Genomic DNA, 23,232 nt, shown 5'->3' on the forward strand with positions numbered 1-23,232 from the left:
CTCGCCACCTGCGTTGGTGGGACTCGGTCAATGGGGTGCACAGCTTCACCGAGGCCGAGCCACCTGCATTGGTGGGAGTCGGTCAGTGGGGTGCGCAGCTGTACCAAGGCCTTGCCACCTGCATTGGTGGGGCTCGGTCAGTGGGGTGCACAGCTGTACAGAGGCCTTGCCACCTGCATTGGAGAAAATCGGTCAGTGGGGTGAGAGCTGTACCGAGTCCTCGCCACCTGCGTTGGTGGGACTCGGTCAATGGGGTGCACAGCTGCACAGAGGCCTTGCCACCTGCATTTGTGGGACTCGGTCAGTGAGGTGCACAGCTGTACCAAGGCCTCGCGACCTCCGTTGGTGGGACTCGGACAGTGGGGTGAACAGCTGCACTGTGTCCGCAGCATGTGCATTGGTGGGCCTTAGTCAGTAGGGTGCACAGCTGTACTGAGTCTGCCCGACCTGCATTGGTGGGACTCGGTCAGTGGAGTGCACAGCTGTACCGAAGCCGAGCAACCTGCATTGGTGGGACTCGGTCAGTGGGGTGCACAGCTGTACCGAGGCGAGCGACGTGCATTGGTGGGACTCGGTCAGTGGAGTGCACAGCTGCACCGAGGCCTTGCCACTTGCATTGGTGAGACTCCATCAGTGGGGTGCACAGCTGCACAGAGGCCTTGCCACCTGCACTGGAGGGAATCGGTCAGTGGGGTGAACAGCTGTACCAAGGCCTCGACACCTCCGTTGGTGGGACTCGGTCAGTGAAGAGCTGCACTGCTTCCGCGCCATCTTCATTGGTGGGCCTTGGTCAGTGGAGTGCACAGCTGCACCGAGGCCTTGCCACCTGCATTGGTGGACTCGGTCAGTGGGGTGCACAGCTGTACAGAGGCCTTGCCACCTGCATTGGAGAAAATCGGTCAGTGGGGTGAGAGCTGTACCGAGTCCTCGCCACCTGCGTTGGTGGGACTCGGTCAATGGGGTGCACAGCTGCACCGAGGCCGAGCCACGTGCATTGGTGGGAGTCGGTCAGTGGGGTGCGCAGCTGTACCAAGGCCTTGCCACCTGCATTGGTGGGGCTCGGTCAGTGGGGTGCACAGCTGTACTGAGGCCTCGCCACCTGCATTTGTGGGACTCGGTCAGTGAGGTGCACAGCTGTACCAAGGCCTCGCGACCTCCGTTGGTGGGACTCGGACAGTGGGGTGAACAGCTACACTGCAGCCACTCCATCTGCATTGGTGGGCCTCGGTCAGTATGGTTCACAGCTCTACTCAGGCTTCACCACCTGCATTGGTGGGCCTCGGTCAGTGGGGTGCACAGCTGTACTGAGGCTGTACCACCTGCATTGGTGGGACTTGGTCAGTGGGGTGAGAGCTGTACTGAGGCTTCGCCACCTGCATTGGTAGGACTCGGTCAATGGAGTGCAGAGCTGCACTGAGGCCTTGCCACGTGCATTGGTGGGACTCGGTCAGTGGGGTGAACAGCTGTAACTAGGCCGAGCAACCTGCATTGGTGGGAATCGGTCATTGGGGTGCACAGCTGAACCAATGCCTCGCCACCTCTGTTGGTGGGACTCGGTCAGTGGGGTGAACAGCTGCACTGTGTCCGCAGCATGTGCATTGGTGGGCCTTAGTCAGTAGGGTGCACAGCTGTACTGAGTCTGCCCCACCTGCATTGGTGGGACTCGGTCAGTGGACTGCACAGCTGCACCGAGGCCTTGCCACTTGCATTGGTGAGACTCCATCAGTGGGGTGCACAGCTGCACAGAGGCCTTGCCACCTGCACTGGAGGGAATCGGTCAGTGGGGTGAACAGCTGTACCAAGGCCTCGACACCTCCGTTGGTGGGACTCGGTCAGTGAAGAGCTGCACTGCTTCCGCGCCATCTTCATTGGTGGGCCTTGGTCAGTGGAGTGCACAGCTGCACCGAGGCCTTGCCACCTGCATTGGTGGACTCGGTCAGTGGGGTGCACAGCTGTACAGAGGCCTTGCCACCTGCATTGGAGAAAATCGGTCAGTGGGGTGAGAGCTGTACCGAGTCCTCGCCACCTGCGTTGGTGGGACTCGGTCAATGGGGTGCACAGCTGCACCGAGGCCGAGCCACGTGCATTGGTGGGAGTCGGTCAGTGGGGTGCGCAGCTGTACCAAGGCCTTGCCACCTGCATTGGTGGGGCTCGGTCAGTGGGGTGCACAGCTGTACTGAGGCCTCGCCACCTGCATTTGTGGGACTCGGTCAGTGAGGTGCACAGCTGTACCAAGGCCTCGCGACCTCCGTTGGTGGGACTCGGACAGTGGGGTGAACAGCTACACTGCAGCCACTCCATCTGCATTGGTGGGCCTCGGTCAGTATGGTTCACAGCTCTACTCAGGCTTCACCACCTGCATTGGTGGGCCTCGGTCAGTGGGGTGCACAGCTGTACTGAGGCTGTACCACCTGCATTGGTGGGACTTGGTCAGTGGGGTGAGAGCTGTACTGAGGCTTCGCCACCTGCATTGGTAGGACTCGGTCAATGGAGTGCAGAGCTGCACTGAGGCCTTGCCACGTGCATTGGTGGGACTCGGTCAGTGGGGTGAACAGCTGTAACTAGGCCGAGCAACCTGCATTGGTGGGAATCGGTCATTGGGGTGCACAGCTGAACCAATGCCTCGCCACCTCTGTTGGTGGGACTCGGTCAGTGGGGTGAACAGCTGCACTGTGTCCGCAGCATGTGCATTGGTGGGCCTTAGTCAGTAGGGTGCACAGCTGTACTGAGTCTGCCCCACCTGCATTGGTGGGACTCGGTCAGTGGACTGCACAGCTGCACCGAGGCCTTGCCACCTACATTGGTGGCACTCGGTCAGTGGGGTACACAGCTGCACCAAGACCTCGCCACCTGCATTGGTGGGACTTGGTCAGTCGGGTGAACAGCTGCACCGAGGCCTTGCCACCTGCATTGGTGGGACTCGGTCAGTGGGGTGCACAGTTGTACCGAGGCAAGCGACGTGCATTGGTGGGACTCGGTCAGTGGAGTGCACAGCTGCACCGAGGCCACGCCATCTGCATTGGTGGGACTCGGTAAAGTGGGGTGAGAGCTGTACGTAGGCCTCGGCACGTGCACTGGCGGGACTTGTTCAGGGGGTGCACAGCTGTACCGAGGCCGCATGATATGCATTCCTGGGACTCGGTCAGTGGAGTGCACAGCTATACAGAGGCCTTGCCACCTGCATTTGTGGGACTCGGTCAGTGGGGTGCACAGCTGTACATAGGCCTTGCCACCTGCATTGGTGGGAATCGGTCAGTGGGGTGAACAGCTGCACTGCTCCCGCGCCATCTGCATTGGTGGGCCTCGGTAAGTATGGTGCACTGCTCTACTCAGGCTTCACCACCTGCATTGGTGGGCCTCGGTCAGTGGGGTGCACAGCTGTACTGAGGCTGCACCACCTGTATTAGTGGGACTCCTGTCATTGGGGTGCACAGCTGCACCGAGGCCAAGCCACCTGTATTGGTGAGACTCGGTCAGTGGGGTGAATAGCTGTACCGAGGCCTTGCCACCTGCATTGGTGGGACTCGGTCAGTGGGGTGCACAGCTGTACCAAGGCCATGCCACCTGCATTGGTGGGACTCGGTCAGTGGTGTGCACAGCTGAACCGAGGCCTTGCCAACTGCATTGGTGGGACTCGGTCTGTGGGGTGCAAAGCTATACCGAGGCCGAGCAACCTGCATTGGTGGGCCTCTGTCAGTGGGGTGCACAGCAGCACCGAGGACTCACCACCTGCATTGGTGGGACTCGGTCACTTGGGGTGCACAGTTGTATTCAGGCTTTGCCACGTGCATTGGTGGTCCTCGGTCAGTGGGTACACAGCTGTACCAAAGCCGAGCTACGTGCATTGGTGGGACTCGGTCAGTGGGGTGAGAGCTGTACGTAGGCTACACTACCTGCATTGGTGCGATTCGGTCAGTGGAGTGACAGCTACACTGAGGCCTCGCCACCGGCATTGTTGGGATTCGGTCTGTGGGGTGCACAGCTGTACTAAAGCTTCGTCACCTGCATTGGTGGGACTCGTTAAGTGGGGTGCACAGCTGCACCGAGGCCTGGCCACCTGCATTAGTGGTACTCTGTCAGTGGGGTGCACAGCTGTACTGAGGCTGCACCACGTGCATTGTTGGGGCTCGGTCAGTGGGGTGCACAGCTGTACTGAGGCCTCGCCACCTGCATTTGTGGGACTCGGTCAGTGAGGTGCAGAGCTGTACCAAGGCCTCGCGACCTCCGTTGGTGGGACACGGTCAGTGGGGTGAACAGCTGCACCGAGGCCTTGGCACCTGCATTGGTGGGACTCGGTCAGTGGGGTGCACAGCTGTACCGAAGCCGAGCAACCTGCATTGGTGGGACTCGGTCAGTGGGGTGCACAGCTGTACCGAGGCGAGCGACGTGCATTGGTGGGACTCGGTCAGTGGAGTGCACAGCTGCACCGAGGCCTCGCAATCTGCATTTGTGGGAATTGGTCACTGGGGTTCATAGCTATACCGAGGCTTCGCAACGTGCATTGGTGGGACTCAGTCAGTGGGGTGCACAGCTGAACGGAGGCCACGGCGCCTGCATTGGTGGACCTCGGTCAGTGGGGTGCACAGCTCTACTCAGGCTTCGCCACCTGCATTGGTGGGCCTCGTTCAGTGGGGTGCACAGCTGCACCGAGGCCACGCCATCTGCATTGGTGGGACCCGGTAAGTGGGGTGAGAGCTGTACGGAGGCCTCGGCACGTGCACTGGCGGGACTTGTTCAGGGGGTGCACAACTGTACCGAGGCCGCATGATATGCATTGTTGGGACTCGGTCAGTGGAGTGCACAGCTGTACCGAGGCCTTGCCACCTGCATTTGTGGGACTCGGTCAGTGGGGTGCACAGCTGTACATAGGCCTTGCCACCTGCATTCTTGGGAATCGGTCAGTGGGGTGAACAGCTGCACTGCTCCCGCGCCATCTGCATTGGTTGGCCTTAGTCAGTAGGGTGCACAGTTGTACTGAGGCCGAGCAACCTGCATTGGTGGGACTCGGTCAGTGGGGTACACAGCTGTACCGAGACTAGCGACGTGAATTGCTGAGACTCGGTCAGTGGTGTGCCCAGCTGTACCGAGGCCTCGCAGCCTGCATTGGTGGGACTCGGTCAGTGGGGTGCACAGCTGTACCGAGGCGAGCGACGTGCATTGGTGGGACTCGGTCAGTGGAGTGCACAGCTGCACCGAGGCCTTGCCACTTGCATTGGTGAGACTCCATCAGTGGGGTGCACAGCTGCACAGAGGCCTTGCCACCTGCACTGGAGGGAATCGGTCAGTGGGGTGAACAGCTGTACCAAGGCCTCGACACCTCCGTTGGTGGGACTCGGTCAGTGAAGAGCTGCACTGCTTCCGCGCCATCTTCATTGGTGGGCCTTGGTCAGTGGAGTGCACAGCTGCACCGAGGCCTTGCCACCTGCATTGGTGGACTCGGTCAGTGGGGTGCACAGCTGTACAGAGGCCTTGCCACCTGCATTGGAGAAAATCGGTCAGTGGGGTGAGAGCTGTACCGAGTCCTCGCCACCTGCGTTGGTGGGACTCGGTCAATGGGGTGCACAGCTGCACCGAGGCCGAGCCACCTGCATTGGTGGGAGTCGGTCAGTGGGGTGCGCAGCTGTACCAAGGCCTTGCCACCTGCATTGGTGGGGCTCGGTCAGTGGGGTGCACAGCTGTACAGAGGCCTTGCCACCTGCATTGGAGAAAATCGGTCAGTGGGGTGAGAGCTGTACCGAGTCCTCGCCACCTGCGTTGGTGGGACTCGGTCAATGGGGTGCACAGCTGCACCGAGGCCTTGCCACCTGCACTGGAGGGAATCGGTCAGTGGGGTGAACAGCTGTACCAAGGCCTCGACACCTCCGTTGGTGGGACTCGGTCAGTGAAGTGCTGCACTGCTTCCACGCCATCTTCATTGGTGGGCCTTGGTCAGTGGAGTGCACAGCTGCACCGAGGCCTTGCCACCTGCGTTGGTGGGACTCGGTCAATGGGGTGCACAGCTGCACCGAGGCCGAGCCACGTGCATTGGTGGGAGTCGGTCAGTGGGGTGCGCAGCTGTACCAAGGCCTTGCCACCTGCATTGGTGGGGCTCGGTCAGTGGGGTGCACAGCTGTACTGAGGCCTTGCCACCTGCATTTGTGGGACTCGGTCAGTGAGGTGCACAGCTGTACCAAGGCCTCGCGACCTCCGTTGGTGGGACTCGGACAGTGGGGTGAACAGCTGCACTGTGTCCGCAGCATGTGCATTGGTGGGCCTTAGTCAGTAGGGTGCACAGCTGTACTGAGTCTGCCCGACCTGCATTGGTGGGACTCGGTCAGTGGACTGCACAGCTGCACCGAGGCCTTGCCACCTACATTGGTGGCACTCGGTCAGTGGGGTACACAGCTGCACCAAGACCTCGCCACCTGCATTGGTGGGATTCGGTCAGTGGGGTGAACAGCTGCACCGAGGCCTTGCCACCTGCATTGGTGGGACTCGGTCAGTGGGGTGCACAGCTGTACCGAGGCAAGCGACGTGCATTGGTGGGACTCGGTCAGTGGAGTACACAGCTGCACAGAGGCCACGCCATCTGCATTGGTGGGACTCGGTAAGTGGGGTGAGAGCTGTACGTAGGCCTCGGCACGTGCACTGGCGGAACTTGTTCAGGGGGTGCACAGCTGTACCGAGGCCGCATGATATGCATTCCTGGGACTCGGTCAGTGGAGTGCACAGCTATACAGAGGCCTTGCCACCTGCATTTGTGGGACTCGGTCAGTGGGGTGCACAGCTGTACATAGGCCTTGCCACCTGCATTGGTGGGAATCGGTCAGTGGGGTGAACAGCTGCACTGCTCCCGCGCCATCTGCATTGGTGGGCCTCGGTAAGTATGGTGCACTGCTCCACTCAGGCTTCACCACCTGCATTGGTGGGCCTCGGTCAGTGGGGTGCACAGCTGTACTGAGGCTGCACCACCTGTATTAGTGGGACTCCTGTCAGTGGGGTGCACAGCTGCACCGAGGCCAAGCCACCTGTATTGGTGAGACTCGGTCAGTGGGGTGAATAGCTGTACCGAGGCCTTGCCACCTGCATTGGTGGGACTCGGTCAGTGGGGTGCACAGCTGTACCAAGGCCATGCCACCTGCATTGGTGGGACTCGGTCAGTGGTGTGCACAGCTGAACCGAGGCCTTGCCAACTGCATTGGTGGGACTCGGTCTGTGGGGTGCAAAGCTATACCGAGGCCGAGCAACCTGCATTGGTGGGCCTCTGTCAGTGGGGTGCACAGCAGCACCGAGGACTCACCACCTGCATTGGTGGAACTCGGTCACTTGGAGTGCACAGTTGTATTCAGGCTTTGCCACGTGCATTGGCGGTCCTCGGTCAGTGGGTACACAGCTGTACCAAAGCCGAGCTACGTGCATTGGTGGGACTCGGTCAGTGGGGTGAGAGCTGTATGTAGGCCACACTACCTGCATTGGTGCGATTCGGTCAGTGGAGTGACAGCTACACTGAGGCCTCGCCACCTGCATTGGTGGGACTCGTTCAGTGGGGTGCACAGCTGCACCGAGGCCTGGCCACCTGCATTAGTGGTACTCTGTCAGTGGGGTGCACAGCTGTACTGAGGCTGCACCACGTGCATTGGTGGGGCTCGGTCAGTGGGGTGCACAGCTGTACTGAGGCCTCGCCACCTGCATTTGTGGGACTCGGTCAGTGAGGTGCACAGCTGTACCAAGGCCTCGCGACCTCCGTTGGTGGGACGCGGTCAGTGGGGTGAACAGCTGCACCGAGGCCTTGCCACCTGCATTGGTGGGACTCGGTCAGTGGGGTGCACAGCTGTACCGAAGCCGAGCAACCTGCATTGGTGGGACTCGGTCAGTGGGGTGCACAGCTGTACCGAGGCGAGCGACGTGCATTGGTGGGACTCGGTCAGTGGAGTGCACAGCTGCACCGAGGCCTTGCCACTTGCATTGGTGAGACTCCATCAGTGGGGTGCACAGCTGCACAGAGGCCTTGCCACCTGCACTGGAGGGAATCGGTCAGTGGGGTGAACAGCTGTACCAAGGCCTCGACACCTCCGTTGGTGGGACTCGGTCAGTGAAGAGCTGCACTGCTTCCGCGCCATCTTCATTGGTGGGCCTTGGTCAGTGGAGTGCACAGCTGCACCGAGGCCTTGCCACCTGCATTGGTGGACTCGGTCAGTGGGGTGCACAGCTGTACAGAGGCCTTGCCACCTGCATTGGAGAAAATCGGTCAGTGGGGTGAGAGCTGTACCGAGTCCTCGCCACCTGCGTTGGTGGGACTCGGTCAATGGGGTGCACAGCTGCACCGAGGCCGAGCGACCTGCATTGGTGGGAGTCGGTCAGTGGGGTGCGCAGCTGTACCAAGGCCTTGCCACCTGCATTGGTGGGGCTCGGTCAGTGGGGTGCACAGCTGTACTGAGGCCTCGCCACCTGCATTTGTGGGACTCGGTCAGTGAGGTGCACAGCTGTACCAAGGTCTCGCGACCTCCGTTGGTGGGACTCGGACAGTGGGGTGAACAGCTACACTGCAGCCACTCCATCTGCATTGGTGGGCCTCGGTCAGTATGGTTCACAGCTCTACTCAGGCTTCACCACCTGCATTGGTGGGCCTCGGTCAGTGGGGTGCACAGCTGTACTGAGGCTGTACCACCTGCATTGGTGGGACTTGGTCAGTGGGGTGAGAGCTGTACTGAGGCTTCGACACCTGCATTGGTAGGACTCGGTCAATGGAGTGCAGAGCTGCACTGAGGCCTTGCCACGTGCATTGGTGGGACTCGGTCAGTGGGGTGAACAGCTGTAACTAGGCCGAGCAACCTGCATTGGTGGGAATCGGTCATTGGGGTGCACAGCTGAACCAATGCCTCGCCACCTCTGTTGGTGGGACTCGGTCAGTGGGGTGAACAGCTGCACTGTGTCCGCAGCATGTGCATTGGTGGGCCTTAGTCAGTAGGGTGCACAGCTGTACTGAGTCTGCCCCACCTGCATTGGTGGGACTCGGTCAGTGGACTGCACAGCTGCACCGAGGCCTTGCCACCTACATTGGTGGCACTCGGTCAGTGGGGTACACAGCTGCACCAAGACCTCGCCACCTGCATTGGTGGGACTCGGTCAGTCGGGTGAACAGCTGCACCGAGGCCTTGCCACCTGCATTGGTGGGACTCGGTCAGTGGGGTGCACAGCTGTACCGAGGCAAGCGACGTGCATTGGTGGGACTCGGTCAGTGGAGTGCACAGCTGCACCGAGGCCACTCCATCTGCATTGGTGGGACTCGGTAAGTGGGGTGAGAGCTGTACGTAGGCCTCGGCACGTGCACTGGCGGGACTTGTTCAGGGGGTGCACAGCTGTACCGAGGCCGCATGATATGGATTCCTGGGACTCGGTCAGTGGAGTGCACAGCTATACAGAGGCCTTGCCACCTGCATTTGTGGGACTCGGTCAGTGGGGTGCACAGCTGTACATAGGCCTTGCCACCTGCATTGGTGGGAATCGGTCAGTGGGGTGAACAGCTGCACTGCTCCCGCGCCATCTGCATTGGTGGGCCTCGGTAAGTATGGTGCACTGCTCTACTCAGGCTTCACCACCTGCATTGGTGGGCCTCGGTCAGTGGGGTGCACAGCTGTACTGAGGCTGCACCACCTGTATTAGTGGGACTCCTGTCAGTGGGGTGCACAGCTGCACCGAGGCCAAGCCACCTGTATTGGTGAGACTCGGTCAGTGGGGTGAATAGCTGTACCGAGGCCTTGCCACCTGCATTGGTGGGACTCGGTCAGTGGGGTGCACAGCTGTACCAAGGCCATGCCACCTGCATTGGTGGGACTCGGTCAGTGGTGTGCACAGCTGAACCGAGGCCTTGCCAACTGCATTGGTGGGACTCGGTCTGTGGGGTGCAAAGCTATACCGAGGCCGAGCAACCTGCATTGGTGGGCCTCTGTCAGTGGGGTGCACAGCAGCACCGAGGACTCACCACCTGCATTGGTGGGACTCGGTCACTTGGGGTGCACAGTTGTATTCAGGCTTTGCCACGTGCATTGGTGGTCCTCGGTCAGTGGGGTACACAGCTGTACCAAAGCCGAGCTACGTGCATTGGTGGGACTCGGTCAGTGGGGTGAGAGCTGTACATAGGCTACACTACCTGCATTGGTGCGATTCGGTCAGTGGAGTGACAGCTACACTGAGGCCTCGCCACCGGCATTGTTGGGATTCGGTCTGTGGGGTGCACAGCTGTACTAAAGCTTCGTCACCTGCATTGGTGGGACTCGTTAAGTGGGGTGCACAGCTGCACCGAGGCCTGGCCACCTGCATTAGTGGTACTCTGTCAGTGGGGTGCACAGCTGTACTGAGGCTGCACCACGTGCATTGTTGGGGCTCGGTCAGTGGGGTGCACAGCTGTACTGAGGCCTCGCCACCTGCATTTGTGGGACTCGGTCAGTGAGGTGCACAGCTGTACCAAGGCCTCGCGACCTCCGTTGGTGGGACACGGTCAGTGGGGTGAACAGCTGCACCGAGGCCTTGGCACCTGCATTGGTGGGACTCGGTCAGTGGGGTGCACAGCTGTACCGAAGCCGAGCAACCTGCATTGGTGGTACTCGGTCAGTGGGGTGCACAGCTGTACCGAGGCGAGCGACGTGCATTGGTGGGACTCGGTCAGTGGAGTGCACAGCTGCACCGAGGCCTCGCAACCTGCATTTGTGGGAATTGGTCACTGGGGTTCATAGCTATACCGAGGCTTCGCAACGTGCATTGGTGGGACTCAGTCAGTGGGGTGCACAGCTGAACGGAGGCCACGGCGCCTGCATTGGTGGACCTCGGTCAGTGGGGTGCACAGCTCTACTCAGGCTTCGCCACCTGCATTGGTGGGCCTCGTTCAGTGGGGTGCACAGCTGCACCGAGGCCACGCCATCTGCATTGGTGGGACCCGGTAAGTGGGGTGAGAGCTGTACGGAGGCCTCGGCACGTGCACTGGCGGGACTTGTTCAGGGGGTGCACAACTGAACCGAGGCCGCATGATATGCATTGTTGGGACTCGGTCAGTGGAGTGCACAGCTGTACAGAGGCCTTGCCACCTGCATTTGTGGGACTCGGTCAGTGGGGTGCACAGCTGTACCAAGGTCTCGCGACCTCCGTTGGTGGGACTCGGACAGTGGGGTGAACAGCTACACTGCAGCCACTCCATCTGCATTGGTGGGCCTCGGTCAGTATGGTTCACAGCTCTACTCAGGCTTCACCACCTGCATTGGTGGGCCTCGGTCAGTGGGGTGCACAGCTGTACTGAGGCTGTACCACCTGCATTGGTGGGACTTGGTCAGTGGGGTGAGAGCTGTACTGAGGCTTCGACACCTGCATTGGTAGGACTCGGTCAATGGAGTGCAGAGCTGCACTGAGGCCTTGCCACGTGCATTGGTGGGACTCGGTCAGTGGGGTGAACAGCTGTAACTAGGCCGAGCAACCTGCATTGGTGGGAATCGGTCATTGGGGTGCACAGCTGAACCAATGCCTCGCCACCTCTGTTGGTGGGACTCGGTCAGTGGGGTGAACAGCTGCACTGTGTCCGCAGCATGTGCATTGGTGGGCCTTAGTCAGTAGGGTGCACAGCTGTACTGAGTCTGCCCCACCTGCATTGGTGGGACTCGGTCAGTGGACTGCACAGCTGCACCGAGGCCTTGCCACCTACATTGGTGGCACTCGGTCAGTGGGGTACACAGCTGCACCAAGACCTCGCCACCTGCATTGGTGGGACTCGGTCAGTCGGGTGAACAGCTGCACCGAGGCCTTGCCACCTGCATTGGTGGGACTCGGTCAGTGGGGTGCACAGCTGTACCGAGGCAAGCGACGTGCATTGGTGGGACTCGGTCAGTGGAGTGCACAGCTGCACCGAGGCCACGCCATCTGCATTGGTGGGACTCGGTAAGTGGGGTGAGAGCTGTACGTAGGCCTCGGCACGTGCACTGGCGGGACTTGTTCAGGGGGTGCACAGCTGTACCGAGGCCGCATGATATGCATTGTTGGGACTCGGTCAGTGGAGTGCACAGCTATACAGAGGCCTTGCCACCTGCATTTGTGGGACTCGGTCAGTGGGGTGCACAGCTGTACATAGGCCTTGCCACCTGCATTGGTGGGAATCGGTCAGTGGGGTGAACAGCTGCACTGCTCCCGCGCCATCTGCATTGGTGGGCCTCGGTAAGTATGGTGCACTGCTCTACTCAGGCTTCACCACCTGCATTGGTGGGCCTCGGTCAGTGGGGTGCACAGCTGTACTGAGGCTGCACCACCTGTATTAGTGGGACTCCTGTCAGTGGGGTGCACAGCTGCACCGAGGCCAAGCCACCTGTATTGGTGAGACTCGGTCAGTGGGGTGAATAGCTGTACCGAGGCCTTGCCACCTGCATTGGTGGGACTCGGTCAGTGGGGTGCACAGCTGTACCAAGGCCATGCCACCTGCATTGGTGGGACTCGGTCAGTGGTGTGCACAGCTGAACCGAGGCCTTGCCAACTGCATTGGTGGGACTCGGTCTGTGGGGTGCAAAGCTATACCGAGGCCGAGCAACCTGCATTGGTGGGCCTCTGTCAGTGGGGTGCACAGCAGCACCGAGGACTCACCACCTGCATTGGTGGGACTCGGTCACTTGGGGTGCACAGTTGTATTCAGGCTTTGCCACGTGCATTGGTGGTCCTCGGTCAGTGGGGTACACAGCTGTACCAAAGCCGAGCTACGTGCATTGGTGGGACTCGGTCAGTGGGGTGAGAGCTGTACATAGGCTACACTACCTGCATTGGTGCGATTCGGTCAGTGGAGTGACAGCTACACTGAGGCCTCGCCACCTGCATTGTTGGGATTCGGTCTGTGGGGTGCACAGCTGTACTAAAGCTTCGTCACCTGCATTGGTGGGACTCGTTAAGTGGGGTGCACAGCTGCACCGAGGCCTGGCCACCTGCATTAGTGGTACTCTGTCAGTGGGGTGCACAGCTGTACTGAGGCTGCACCACGTGCATTGGTGGGGCTCGGTCAGTGGGGTGCACAGCTGTACTGAGGCCTCGCCACCTGCATTTGTGGGACTCGGTCAGTGAGGTGCACAGCTGTACCAATGCCTCGCGACCTCCGTTGGTGGGACACGGTCAGTGGGGTGAACAGCTGCACCGAGGCCTTGGCACCTGCATTGGTGGGACTCGGTCAGTGGGGTGCACAGCTGTACCGAAGCCGAGCAACCTGCATTGGTGGTACTCGGTCAGTGGGGTGCACAGCTGTACCGAGGCGAGCGACGTGCATTGGTGGGACTCGGTCAGTGGAGTGCACAGCTGCACCGAGGCCTCGCAACCTGCATTTGTGGGAATTGGTCACTGGGGTTCATAGCTATACCGAGGCTTCGCAACGTGCATTGGTGGGACTCAGTCAGTGGGGTGCACAGCTGAACGGAGGCCACGGCGCCTGCATTGGTGGACCTCGGTCAGTGGGGTGCACAGCTCTACTCAGGCTTCGCCACCTGCATTGGTGGGCCTCGTTCAGTGGGGTGCACAGCTGCACCGAGGCCACGCCATCTGCATTGGTGGGACCCGGTAAGTGGGGTGAGAGCTGTACGGAGGCCTCGGCACGTGCACTGGCGGGACTTGTTCAGGGGGTGCACAACTGTACCGAGGCCGCATGATATGCATTGTTGGGACTCGGTCAGTGGAGTGCACAGCTGTACCGAGGCCTTGCCACCTGCATTTGTGGGACTCGGTCAGTGGGGTGCACAGCTGTACATAGGCCTTGCCACCTGCATTCTTGGGAATCGGTCAGTGGGGTGAACAGCTGCACTGCTCCCGCGCCATCTGCATTGGTTGGCCTTAGTCAGTAGGGTGCACAGTTGTACTGAGGCCGAGCAACCTGCATTGGTGGGACTCGGTCAGTGGGGTACACAGCTGTACCGAGACTAGCGACGTGAATTGCTGGGACTCGGTCAGTGGTGTGCCCAGCTGTACCGAGGCCTCGCAACCTGCATTGGTGGGACTCGGTCAGTGGGGTGCACAGCTGTACCGAGGCGAGCGACGTGCATTGGTGGGACTCGGTCAGTGGAGTGCACAGCTGCACCGAGGCCTTGCCACTTGCATTGGTGAGACTCCATCAGTGGGGTGCACAGCTGCACAGAGGCCTTGCCACCTGCACTGGAGGGAATCGGTCAGTGGGGTGAACAGCTGTACCAAGGCCTCGACACCTCCGTTGGTGGGACTCGGTCAGTGAAGAGCTGCACTGCTTCCGCGCCATCTTCATTGGTGGGCCTTGGTCAGTGGAGTGCACAGCTGCACCGAGGCCTTGCCACCTGCATTGGTGGGACTCGGTCAGTGGGGTGCACAGCTGTACAGAGGCCTTGCCACCTGCATTGGAGAAAATCGGTCAGTGGGGTGAGAGCTGTACCGAGTCCTCGCCACCTGCGTTGGTGGGACTCGGTCAATGGGGTGCACAGCTGCACCGAGGCCGAGCCACCTGCATTGGTGGGAGTCGGTCAGTGGGGTGCGCAGCTGTACCAAGGCCTTGCCACCTGCATTGGTGGGGCTCGGTCAGTGGGGTGCACAGCTGTACTGAGGCCTCGCCACCTGCATTTGTGGGACTCGGTCAGTGAGGTGCACAGCTGTACCAAGGCCTCGCGACCTCCGTTGGTGGGACTCGGACAGTGGGGTGAACAGCTACACTGCAGCCACTCCATCTGCATTGGTGGGCCTCGGTCAGTATGGTTCACAGCTCTACTCAGGCTTCACCACCTGCATTGGTGGGCCTCGGTCAGTGGGGTGCACAGCTGTACTGAGGCTGTACCACCTGCATTGGTGGGACTTGGTCAGTGGGGTGAGAGCTGCACTGAGGCTTCGCCACCTGCATTGGTGGGACTCGGTCAATGGAGTGCAGAGCTGCACTGAGGCCTTGCCACGTGCATTGGTGGGACTCGGTCAGTGGGGTGAACAGCTGTAACTAGGCCGAGCAACCTGCATTGGTGGGACTCGGTCATTGGGGTGCACAGCTGAACCAATGCCTCGCCACCTCTGTTGGTGGGACTCGGTCAGTGGGGTGAACAGCTGCACTGTGTCCGCAGCATGTGCATTGGTGGGCCTTAGTCAGTAGGGTGCACAGCTGTACTGAGTCTGCCCCACCTGCATTGGTGGGACTCGGTCAGTGGACTGCACAGCTGCACCGAGGCCTTGCCACCTACATTGGTGGGACTCGGTCAGTGGGGTGCACAGCTGCACCAAGACCTCGCCACCTGCATTGGTGGGACTCGGTCAGTCGGGTGAACAGCTGCACCGAGGCCTTGCCACCTGCATTGGTGGGACTCGGTCAGTGGGGTGCACAGCTGTACCGAGGCAAGCGACGTGCATTGGTGGGACTCGGTCAGTGGAGTGCACAGCTGCACCGAGGCCACGCCATCTGCATTGGTGGGACTCGGTAAGTGGGGTGAGAGCTGTACGTAGGCCTCGGCACGTGCACTGGCGGGACTTGTTCAGGGGGTGCACAGCTGTACCGAGGCCGCATGATATGCATTCCTGGGACTCGGTCAGTGGAGTGCACAGCTATACAGAGGCCTTGCCACCTGCATTTGTGGGACTCGGTCAGTGGGGTGCACAGCTGTACATAGGCCTTGCCACCTGCATTGGTGGGAATCGGTCAGTGGGGTGAACAGCTGCACTGCTCCCGCGCCATCTGCATTGGTGGGCCTCGGTAAGTATGGTGCACTGCTCTACTCAGGCTTCACCACCTGCATTGGTGGGCCTCGGTCAGTGGGGTGCACAGCTGTACTGAGGCTGCACCACCTGTATTAGTGGGACTCCTGTCAGTGGGGTGCACAGCTGCACCGAGGCCAAGCCACCTGTATTGGTGAGACTCGGTCAGTGGGGTGAATAGCTGTACCGAGGCCTTGCCACCTGCATTGGTGGGACTCGGTCAGTGGGGTGCACAGCTGTACCAAGGCCATGCCACCTGCATTGGTGGGACTCGGTCAGTGGTGTGCACAGCTGAACCGAGGCCTTGCCAACTGCATTGGTGGGACTCGGTCTGTGGGGTGCAAAGCTATACCGAGGCCGAGCAACCTGCATTGGTGGGCCTCTGTCAGTGGGGTGCACAGCAGCACCGAGGACTCACCACCTGCATTGGTGGGACTCGGTCACTTGGGGTGCACAGTTGTATTCAGGCTTTGCCACGTGCATTGGTGGTCCTCGGTCAGTGGGTACACAGCTGTACCAAAGCCGAGCTACGTGCATTGGTGGGACTCGGTCAGTGGGGTGAGAGCTGTACGTAGGCTACACTACCTGCATTGGTGCGATTCGGTCAGTGGAGTGACAGCTACACTGAGGCCTCGCCACCTGCATTGTTGGGATTCGGTCTGTGGGGTGCACAGCTGTACTAAAGCTTCGTCACCTGCATTGGTGGGACTCGTTAAGTGGGGTGCACAGCTGCACCGAGGCCTGGCCACCTGCATTAGTGGTACTCTGTCAGTGGGGTGCACAGCTGTACTGAGGCTGCACCACGTGCATTGGTGGGGCTCGGTCAGTGGGGTGCACAGCTGTACTGAGGCCTCGCCACCTGCATTTGTGGGACTCGGTCAGTGAGGTGCACAGCTGTACCAAGGCCTCGCGACCTCCGTTGGTGGGACACGGTCAGTGGGGTGAACAGCTGCACCGAGGCCTTGGCACCTGCATTGGTGGGACTCGGTCAGTGGGGTGCACAGCTGTACCGAAGCCGAGCAACCTGCATTGGTGGTACTCGGTCAGTGGGGTGCACAGCTGTACCGAGGCGAGCGACGTGCATTGGTGGGACTCAGTCAGTGGAGTGCACAGCTGCACCGAGGCCTCGCAACCTGCATTTGTGGGAATTGGTCACTGGGGTTCATAGCTATACCGAGGCTTCGCAACGTGCATTGGTGGGACTCAGTCAGTGGGGTGCACAGCTGAACGGAGGCCACGGCGCCTGCATTGGTGGACCTCGGTCAGTGGGGTGCACAGCTCTACTCAGGCTTTGCCACCTGCATTGGTGGGCCTCGTTCAGTGGGGTGCACAGCTGCACCGAGGCCACGCCATCTGCATTGGTGGGACCCGGTAAGTGGGGTGAGAGCTGTACGGAGGCCTCGGCACGTGCACTGGCGGGACTTGTTCAGGGGGTGCACAACTGTACCGAGGCCGCATGATATGCATTGTTGGGACTCGGTCAGTGGAGTGCACAGCTGTACAGAGGCCTTGCCACCTGCATTTGTGGGACTCGGTCAGTGGGGTGCACAGCTGTACATAGGCCTTGCCACCTGCATTCTTGGAAATCGGTCAGTGGGGTGAACAGCTGCACTGCTCCCGCGCCATCTGCATTGGTTGGCCTTAGTCAGTAGGGTGCACAGTTGTACTGAGGCCGAGCAACCTGCATTGGTGGGACTCGGTCAGTGGGGTACACAGCTGTACCGAGACTAGCGACGTGAATTGCTGGGACTCGGTCAGTGGTGTGCCCAGCTGTACCGAGGCCTCGCAACCTGCATTGGTGGGACTCGGTCAGTGGGGTGCACAGCTGTACCGAGGCGAGCGACGTGCATTGGTGGGACTCGGTCAGTGGAGTGCACAGCTGCACCGAGGCCTTGCCACTTGCATTGGTGAGACTCCATCAGTGGGGTGCACAGCTGCACAGAGGCCTTGCCACCTGCACTGGAGGGAATCGGTCAGTGGGGTGAACAGCTGTACCAAGGCCTCTACACCTCCGTTGGTGGGACTCGGTCAGTGAAGAGCTGCACTGCTTCCGCGCCATCTTCATTGGTGGGCCTTGGTCAGTGGAGTGCACAGCTGCACCGAGGCCTTGCCACCTGCATTGGTGGGACTCGGTCAGTGGGGTGCACAGCTGTACAGAGGCCTTGCCACCTGCATTGGAGAAAATCGGTCAGTGGGGTGAGAGCTGTACCGAGTCCTCGCCACCTGCGTTGGTGGGACTCGGTCAATGGGGTGCACAGCTGCACCGAGGCCGAGCCACCTGCATTGGTGGGAGTCGGTCAGTGGGGTGCGCAGCTGTACCAAGGCCTTGCCACCTGCATTGGTGGGGCTCGGTCAGTGGGGTGCACAGCTGTACTGAGGCCTCGCCACCTGCATTTGTGGGACTCGGTCAGTGAGGTGCACAGCTGTACCAAGGCCTCGCGACCTCCGTTGGTGGGACTCGGACAGTGGGGTGAACAGCTACACTGCAGCCACTCCATCTGCATTGGTGGGCCTCGGTCAGTATGGTTCACAGCTCTACTCAGGCTTCACCACCTGCATTGGTGGGCCTCGGTCAGTGGGGTGCACAGCTGTACTGAGGCTGTACCACCTGCATTGGTGGGACTTGGTCAGTGGGGTGAGAGCTGTACTGAGGCTTCGCCACCTGCATTGGTGGGACTCGGTCAATGGAGTGCAGAGCTGCACTGAGGCCTTGCCACGTGCATTGGTGGGACTCGGTCAGTGGGGTGAACAGCTGTAACTAGGCCGAGCAACCTGCATTGGTGGGACTCGGTCATTTGGGTGCACAGCTGAACCAATGCCTCGCCACCTCTGTTGGTGGGACTCGGTCAGTGGGGTGAACAGCTGCACTGTGTCTGCAGCATGTGCATTGGTGGGCCTTAGTCAGTAGGGTGCACAGCTGTACTGAGTCTGCCCCACCTGCATTGGTGGGACTCGGTCAGTGGACTGCACAGCTGCACCGAGGCCTTGCCACCTACATTGGTGGGACTCGGTCAGTGGGGTGCACAGCTGCACCAAGACCTCGCCACCTGCATTGGTGGGACTCGGTCAGTCGGGTGAACAGCTGCACCGAGGCCTTGCCACCTGCATTGGTGGGACTCGGTCAGTGGGGTGCACAGCTGTACCGAGGCAAGCGACGTGCATTGGTGGGACTCGGTCAGTGGAGTGCACAGCTGCACCGAGGCCACGCCATCTGCATTGGTGGGACTCGGTAAAGTGGGGTGAGAGCTGTACGTAGGCCTCGGCACGTGCACTGGCGGGACTTGTTCAGGGGGTGCACAGCTGTACCGAGGCCGCATGATATGCATTCCTGGGACTCGGTCAGTGGAGTGCACAGCTATACAGAGGCCTTGCCACCTGCATTTGTGGGACTCGGTCAGTGGGGTGCACAGCTGTACATAGGCCTTGCCACCTGCATTGGTGGGAATCGGTCAGTGGGGTGAACAGCTGCACTGCTCCCGCGCCATCTGCATTGGTGGGCCTCGGTAAGTATGGTGCACTGCTCTACTCAGGCTTCACCACCTGCATTGGTGGGCCTCGGTCAGTGGGGTGCACAGCTGTACTGAGGCTGCACCACCTGTATTAGTGGGACTCCTGTCAGTGGGGTGCACAGCTGCACCGAGGCCAAGCCACCTGTATTGGTGAGACTCGGTCAGTGGGGTGAATAGCTGTACCGAGGCCTTTCCACCTGCATTGGTGGGACTCGGTCAGTGGGGTGCACAGCTGTACCAAGGCCATGCCACCTGCATTGGTGGGACTCGGTCAGTGGTGTGCACAGCTGAACCGAGGCCTTGCCAACTGCATTGGTGGGACTCGGTCTGTGGGGTGCAAAGCTATACCGAGGCCGAGCAACCTGCATTGGTGGGCCTCTGTCAGTGGGGTGCACAGCAGCACCGAGGACTCACCACCTGCATTGGTGGGACTCGGTCACTTGGGGTGCACAGTTGTATTCAGGCTTTGCCACGTGCATTGGTGGTCCTCGGTCAGTGGGGTACACAGCTGTACCAAAGCCGAGCTACGTGCATTGGTGGGACTTGGTCAGTGGGGTGAGAGCTGTACATAGGCTACACTACCTGCATTGGTGCGATTCGGTCAGTGGAGTGACAGCTACACTGAGGCCTCGCCACCTGCATTGTTGGGATTCGGTCTGTGGGGTGCACAGCTGTACTAAAGCTTCGTCACCTGCATTGGTGGGACTCGTTAAGTGGGGTGCACAGCTGCACCGAGGCCTGGCCACCTGCATTAGTGGTACTCTGTCAGTGGGGTGCACAGCTGTACTGAGGCTGCACCACGTGCATTGGTGGGGCTCGGTCAGTGGGGTGCACAGCTGTACTGAGGCCTCGCCACCTGCATTTGTGGGACTCGGTCAGTGAGGTGCACAGCTGTACCAAGGCCTCGCGACCTCCGTTGGTGGGACACGGTCAGTGGGGTGAACAGCTGCACCGAGGCCTTGGCACCTGCATTGGTGGGACTCGGTCAGTGGGGTGCACAGCTGTACCGAAGCCGAGCAAATTGCATTGGTGGTACTCGGTCAGTGGGGTGCACAGCTGCACCGAGGCCTCGCAACCTGCATTTGTGGGAATTGGTCACTGGGGTTCATAGCTATACCGAGGCTTCGCAACGTGCATTGGTGGGACTCAGTCAGTGGGGTGCACAGCTGAACGGAGGCCACGGTGCCTGCATTGGTGGACCTCGGTCAGTGGGGTGCACAGCTCTACTCAGGCTTCGCCACCTGCATTGGTGGGCCTCGTTCAGTGGGGTGCACAGCTGCACCGAGGCCACGCCATCTGCATTGGTGGGACCCGGTAAGTGGGGTGAGAGCTGTACGGAGGCCTCGGCACGTGCACTGGCGGGACTTGTTCAGGGGGTGCACAACTGTACCGAGGCCGCATGATATGCATTGTTGGGACTCGGTCAGTGGAGTGCACAGCTGTACCGAGGCCTTGCCACCTGCATTTGTGGGACTCGGTCAGTGGGGTGCACAGCTGTACATAGGCCTTGCCACCTGCATTCTTGGGAATCGGTCAGTGGGGTGAACAGCTGCACTGCTCCCGCGCCATCTGCATTGGTTGGCCTTAGTCAGTAGGGTGCACAGTTGTACTGAGGCCGAGCAACCTGCATTGGTGGGACTCGGTCAGTGGGGTACACAGCTGTACCGAGACTAGCGACGTGAATTGCTGGGACTCGGTCAGTGGTGTGCCCAGCTGTACCGAGGCCTCGCAACCTGCATTGGTGGGACTCGGTCAGTGGGGTGCACAGCTGTACCGAGGCGAGCGACGTGCATTGGTGGGACTCGGTCAGTGGAGTGCACAGCTGCACCGAGGCCTTGCCACTTGCATTGGTGAGACTCCATCAGTGGGGTGCACAGCTGCACAGAGGCCTTGCCACCTGCACTGGAGGGAATCGGTCAGTGGGGTGAACAGCTGTACCAAGGCCTCGACACCTCCGTTGGTGGGACTCGGTCAGTGAAGAGCTGCACTGCTTCCGCGCCATCTTCATTGGTGGGCCTTGGTCAGTGGAGTGCACAGCTGCACCGAGGCCTTGCCACCTGCATTGGTGGGACTCGGTCAGTGGGGTGCACAGCTGTACAGAGGCCTTGCCACCTGCATTGGAGAAAATCGGTCAGTGGGGTGAGAGCTGTACCGAGTCCTCGCCACCTGCGTTGGTGGGACTCGGTCAATGGGGTGCACAGCTGCACCGAGGCCGAGCCACCTGCATTGGTGGGAGTCGGTCAGTGGGGTGCGCAGCTGTACCAAGGCCTTGCCACCTGCATTGGTGGGGCTCGGTCAGTGGGGTGCACAGCTGTACTGAGGCCTCGCCACCTGCATTTGTGGGACTCGGTCAGTGAGGTGCACAGCTGTACCAAGGCCTCGCGACCTCCGTTGGTGGGACTCGGACAGTGGGGTGAACAGCTACACTGCAGCCACTCCATCTGCATTGGTGGGCCTCGGTCAGTATGGTTCACAGCTCTACTCAGGCTTCACCACCTGCATTGGTGGGCCTCGGTCAGTGGGGTGCACAGCTGTACTGAGGCTGTACCACCTGCATTGGTGGGACTTGGTCAGTGGGGTGAGAGCTGCACTGAGGCTTCGCCACCTGCATTGGTGGGACTCGGTCAATGGAGTGCAGAGCTGCACTGAGGCCTTGCCACGTGCATTGGTGGGACTCGGTCAGTGGGGTGAACAGCTGTAACTAGGCCGAGCAACCTGCATTGGTGGGACTCGGTCATTGGGGTGCACAGCTGAACCAATGCCTCGCCACCTCTGTTGGTGGGACTCGGTCAGTGGGGTGAACAGCTGCACTGTGTCCGCAGCATGTGCATTGGTGGGCCTTAGTCAGTAGGGTGCACAGCTGTACTGAGTCTGCCCCACCTGCATTGGTGGGACTCCGTCAGTGGACTGCACAGCTGCACCGAGGCCTTGCCACCTACATTGGTGGGACTCGGTCAGTGGGGTGCACAGCTGCACCAAGACCTCGCCACCTGCATTGGTGGGACTCGGTCAGTCGGGTGAACAGCTGCACCGAGGCCTTGCCACCTGCATTGGTGGGACTCGGTCAGTGGGGTGCACAGCTGTACCGAGGCAAGCGACGTGCATTGGTGGGACTCGGTCAGTGGAGTGCACAGCTGCACCGAGGCCACGCCATCTGCATTGGTGGGACTCGGTAAGTGGGGTGAGAGCTGTACGTAGGCCTCGGCACGTGCACTGGCGGGACTTGTTCAGGGGGTGCACAGCTGTACCGAGGCCGCATGATATGCATTCCTGGGACTCGGTCAGTGGAGTGCACAGCTATACAGAGGCCTTGCCACCTGCATTTGTGGGACTCGGTCAGTGGGGTGCACAGCTGTACATAGGCCTTGCCACCTGCATTGGTGGGAATCGGTCAGTGGGGTGAACAGCTGCACTGCTCCCGCGCCATCTGCATTGGTGGGCCTCGGTAAGTATGGTGCACTGCTCTACTCAGGCTTCACCACCTGCATTGGTGGGCCTCGGTCAGTGGGGTGCACAGCTGTACTGAGGCTGCACCACCTGTATTAGTGGGACTCCTGTCAGTGGGGTGCACAGCTGCACCGAGGCCAAGCCACCTGTATTGGTGAGACTCGGTCAGTGGGGTGAATAGCTGTACCGAGGCCTTGCCACCTGCATTGGTGGGACTCGGTCAGTGGGGTGCACAGCTGTACCAAGGCCATGCCACCTGCATTGGTGGGACTCGGTCAGTGGTGTGCACAGCTGAACCGAGGCCTTGCCAACTGCATTGGTGGGACTCGGTCTGTGGGGTGCAAAGCTATACCGAGGCCGAGCAACCTGCATTGGTGGGCCTCTGTCAGTGGGGTGCACAGCAGCACCGAGGACTCACCACCTGCATTGGTGGGACTCGGTCACTTGGGGTGCACAGTTGTATTCAGGCTTTGCCACGTGCATTGGTGGTCCTCGGTCAGTGGGTACACAGCTGTACCAAAGCCGAGCTACGTGCATTGGTGGGACTCGGTCAGTGGGGTGAGAGCTGTACGTAGGCTACACTACCTGCATTGGT

The sequence above is a fragment of the Rhea pennata genome, chromosome 21 (assembly GCF_028389875.1).
Source record: "Rhea pennata isolate bPtePen1 chromosome 21, bPtePen1.pri, whole genome shotgun sequence".
Classification (NCBI taxonomy): Eukaryota; Metazoa; Chordata; class Aves; order Rheiformes; family Rheidae; genus Rhea; species Rhea pennata.